The sequence below is a fragment of the Miscanthus floridulus genome, unplaced genomic scaffold (genome assembly GCF_019320115.1).
Source record: "Miscanthus floridulus cultivar M001 unplaced genomic scaffold, ASM1932011v1 os_1686_1_2, whole genome shotgun sequence".
Taxonomy (NCBI): domain Eukaryota; kingdom Viridiplantae; phylum Streptophyta; class Magnoliopsida; order Poales; family Poaceae; genus Miscanthus; species Miscanthus floridulus.
Window position 1 is genome coordinate 111,918 of NW_027097852.1, and position 4,991 is coordinate 116,908.

Here is a 4,991-nt window from a genome sequence, read left to right on the forward strand (position 1 = left end):
CGTTGTCAATTTGGGGTCTGGTTAGCGTCCATCTCTGCCCAAGCTGTTGGGAGCAAGAACTGCTGCCATGGCAGCCTCATAGTGTTAATATAATCTGACGAGAGGAAAGAACTGGACGAAACTGGACAAGTGGTCGATTGTAGTCTGGTGTTGCAGCTGTAGCTGTAACAGCAACACTGCATTTTCACATGTGTTTTGTCCATGGAATCTCCAGTGATGGACCCTGAAATTTTGCTGTTTCTTCCCCAAGAACCCCAAATTCGCGCATAATTGGTCAGCTGGCTGTAAAAATTTTAACTGGTTAGTATTTACACAGGCAAAAGGATCTACCGAAAGTTTGTTGGGACCTGAAATGAGATGACAACGGGAGGCCCCTTTGGGATTCGGATGTTCAACATGGAAATGCTTTCCCCCAGCCCTCTTTTGAAGGAAAGCTATGCGTCTGCATCGTCTCTGCTTTTCTGGTGCTGCCTGTCTAGGTCACAGCGTCAGTTTAGAGGACAGGCAGGACCACATCACTATGCTTCTCTTGGCTGGAAGCTGGGGTAGTTCATGGCATAATAAGTTCATAACAAACACAATGTACTGTGGAGTTCGTGGTTGGGCAGCTGTGCCACCAAGCAGCAGTGACTCGTCAACAAGAGGACAATCCTTGGGGAATGAGCCAAATTTGCTACTGGAGACTAAACTTTTTATTTATTTTCCTTGCTTTGAACCCAACATTGATTCTAATCAAGGAAATAGAAAATTGCAAAAACACACCTGCAAAACCAGAGGGGTTCCAAAGAGCCATCTGCACTTTTATTTCTCACCGTCTAAAGGTTTGTATGGCACAACTTCTCTCGCTTCAACTCCTTTTGGACGTCGACAAAGCCATATCGGCTCTAGCTTCTCAAAACCGGAGCCAGAACCGGAGCCCCTAGGACTAGGAGCCTTGTCAAAGAGGCCCTAACATTGCAAGGTTTATGTGTTTTCAAATACCTCCTGCACCTATATTGACTAATTGATGTATAGCCTTGTAAGTCGTTTTAGGGTTAGGCCCGTCCCCATCGAGGCCACCTTTTCACCCAAGTTTGGGTTCCATTGCTGCCTTGCATGGCTCTCCAGGGAAGGTTTAGGGTCCCTTTGGTTGGGTTTTTCAACATGCTTTGACTTAAAAAAGCCAAAAACCAATCAAACGGCCCAAACTAATCCATTGGCTTCCACCCAAAGCAGCTTTAACATAGTGTATTTCTCACAGCAGGTTCCAAGTTGCTTTCACAGGGATGTGGGCGTGAGGATTTCGTGAAAGTTACCTACCCGCCGCAGATTATGAAGAATACTGGTTCATTCTATGCCTGAATTGACTTCGACTTCTCTCTTCCACCTACTCCATTACCACTAACGCCGGCGTGTTCTTGTACTTGCGACCGGCGCACGCTACTTCCCCCCACCCTATCCTCTCGTCCCCGGCCGCTAGAGCTCCACCCGGTGGCCACCTTTCTCCTATCGCGCCTTCGCGAGCGACCTCGCCCGAGCCGTCTAGGGTTGGAGGTCAGCAGCCAGGAAGGCCTCGCTAATGGTTGTAGGGGCCATGGGTGGGGCCCGTACTCTCCTCTTTGGCCGTGACAGGGTCAGAAGCGCGACTATGGCTTCCTCTCCATTGCCGGTCCTCCACGGATTCACGAGCACCAGCACGTCGACGGCCTAGTCATGCTAGCCGGAGCCCCCTCCCTGGCGGGCATGGCCCTTACCCCGGCTCCGGTGAGCACAGGCCCTGCCCCTACCCGGGCGACAGTCGTGGCACCAGCATCAGCTCAGGCGACGAGTGTGTCTCCATGGCCCCCTCTGCTTTGTGGACTAAAAATAGAGATATGGATTTGGTGTGGTTGGTTGACATGTGGGGTCAGATGACATTTGAGCGCCGGTGACAGTAGTTTTTCCACGAAGCCATAGCTGTTCAACCAAATAACTTTCAGCTTTCTCACATCCCATAACTCACAATAGTTTTTTTCAAAAGCCACAATTTAACCAAACACACCCTTAGTATTTGTTATGGAGAACATAGCGTTTTTTTCTATTTTATTTACTCTGGTTCGATCTTGCTTTGAATTTTCACTAGATGATTAATGCTACCGATTAACCTGATCTAATGCATTTTCTATGGATCCGATCCGATGCTTGTTTAGTTAGGCATGTTTCTGAATTTCCTCCAAACATCTCTGATTTTTGCAGGATTGAACCTGTGAAGAGCTGCATTTTTGGCGGAGAATTTGTTGTGTCCAAGTCTACGAACATGCTCTAAAATTATGAAGGGCTTGTTTGACTGCATTTATATCCAATTCATTGTAATATATATGAATTAAGGTGAATATGAGTATAGCCAAACAAAGTCGAACGTGGTTTGCCGTACTATATAGTACCTTTTAACTGAAAAAAAAAGCTTTGCCGCTAAAACAACCAAGCACCTAGCCCTGGTAACCCTGTGGCGGGACAACCTTATCTTTGTCTTTTAGCGCAGAAGGTCGAAACGTGGACGTACGGATGCCTTTCAGGCCCAGAAAATAAAGAAAAAGAAAGGACGACGGCCGGGCATGATAACCTTGCAGTACAGCACACGCCATATGCATGTCGAAAGACGGTGTCGTGTACCCTATAATTTACCGTCCATCCTCTGCCTCTCGCTGCCGCCTTATCCATGCATGCATGCATGCCGCTCGAACTATGTGTGGTCATTCTTGTTTCCGAAATACAGTAGGGCCATATTCTCTAGAAAAAGGGGAAAAAATAAAAGAATTAGCTAGGGTACCATGTGGTACTCTCAGACACGTGACAGAGATGCTCCATATATATATATATATATATATATATGAACTTATTAATCCATCAAAATAGGTGCTCTCAGACATGTGACCGCTTGTCTAGCTAATCACCATCAAGTTGAAGAGTACTACTACATCTGGTACATATCTGTATCGTCCTCTCTCTAGCTCACAAGTGTACGTACGTACCTGAATATACCTGATCAAACAAAGGTGACGTGAGAACGAACAAGAAGAACATGGCATGGGACCCGGCCGGCCTTTGATCGATGAAATAAGAGAAAATTCCTTCATTGCCATCAAAAGCTATACTTATCCCTTCGTTGCCATTCAAATCTATAAGTTCCCTTCATTGCCATTGATTTATAATTTTTGTTCCCTTGTATGCCATTTGCCGTTACTTTTTTGTTGATTCATCGTGCACACCGTTAAAATTTTGCCATGGTGGTGTACAGGTGGTGTCTAGCTCCAACCAACGGTCGGCCGGTGCCAGCGATGGCGATAGGTGCCAGCTCACCTGGACAAAGGACTCCTTCGTCGCAGACGACAGGTTGGAGTTGGACACCGACGACACCTCTCGGGAGCCGACGAACTCGCCGTTCCTCGCCCGGCGAAGCGCTGCGCGCTGAAGCTGAACAGCAGTGCCACAAACCCTGAGTCAGTGCAGAACATGTCCGGGCAATCCTCCCCGCCGTCGGCCCCGTCCAGCGCCTATACGCAACGCCGAGCACGCCGAAGTGGAGCCTCGGTGGCGACCTCAGCAGGCGGAGTGAGACCCGGGCGTCGGGCCCCGCCGATGCGTCGTACGCGAGGAGGCCCGCCACGGGCGCGGCCGGCGCATACCGACGCGGCATGCGAACGCGGCCGTGGAGTTTCCTACGAAGTGCTCGAAGACGATGGTGAGGCGGCGTGCGAACAGGGCCGGCACGACACGCGGCGGGATGGTGAATCCCGTGGCGTTGATGCTGTCAGCCCAGAGCGCGTTGCTGCGCACGCGCATCGCCCAGGCCCGGACGCCGCCCGCGCCGGAGAGGTTGACCGGGAGGGGCAGGTCGACCAGCTGGCTCGTGTTGGTGGTGGTGTCGCGGAGCAGCTCGGACGTGCGGGCGTGGACCGCGGCCTCGATGGCCGAGATGTTTTCGGTGCGGCCCTGCGGTTGCGCCTGGCAGGGGTGAAAGAAGCTAGCGGCGAGGACGAGAGCATGCACGAGCAGCGGCGGCAGTGGCACGGATACCTTGGCCATTGACGCCTTGTCTTCGTTGGTGGGCTAGCTCTGCGGCGGCGGCGTGTGGCAGCGGCAGCAGCAGGAAGCCGCCATCGCGACGGAGAGGAATGGAACGGTGGTGGTTGGAGAGGCCAAGCTGGGCACAGAGGCTAAGCCCCCTTTGGCACGGCTCGTCAAGCAGCTTCTTGAGCGGCTTTTGATGAAGCCATGCCAAACAGTGGCTCCTCGAGATGGCTCGCGACCAGAAGCCGGCAGAAGCCCCGCAAAACGCGGTGAGTGGAGCACCGGCGGCGGCGTGACGCGCCTGATGCGCCGGTGGAGACCACGGCGGCGGGCGGGGCGTTGCATCGGTGGTGTCCGCCGGCGGGAGGTGGGGGTGCGGGGCCGAAGGTGGAGGGCAGAGGACCGGAGGTGGGGGCGCGGGTGATGGCCTGGACGCCGCCTGAGAGAGAGAGAGAGAGAGAGAGAGAGAGAGAGAGAGAGAGAGAGAGAGAGAGAAGGAAAGAGAGCCGATCGGATAAGGAGAGAGGAGGGGAAAAGAAAAGAAGGGGAGAAGGAAAGAGAAATAAAAAAGGAAAGAAAAAGAAAAGGAAAATGAAGAGAAAAGAAAAAGAAAAGAGAAAAAAAGAAATTTTAACGGTGTGCACGATGAATCAACAAAAAAGTAACGGCAATAGCACACAAGGGAACAAAAATTATAAATCAATGACAATAAAGGAAACTTATAGATTTGAATGGCAATGAAGGGATTAGTATAGCTTTTGATGGCAATGAAGGAATTTTCTCATCAAATAAAGGAGGCAAAGAGGAGCAGTGCTTTTCACAGCTTTGTTGGTTTATCTACCCCAAGAAGGGGGCCGTTCGTCGCTGTGAAAGGGTTCCCTATTATGTGCCGACACCATGGCGCACGCTCGCACGTGCTCCCTGCTAGCTGCCCGGCCCTGCGGCTGGCCAATCACAACTGC

General features: G+C 51.4%; 1 pseudogene; it reads right to left on the reverse strand.

Annotated features, from left to right (window-relative positions):
• Positions 1–3,229: 3,229 nt before the first annotated feature.
• Positions 3,230–4,044, reverse strand: LOC136534210 (uncharacterized; annotated as a pseudogene).
• Positions 4,045–4,991: the final 947 nt, after the last annotated feature.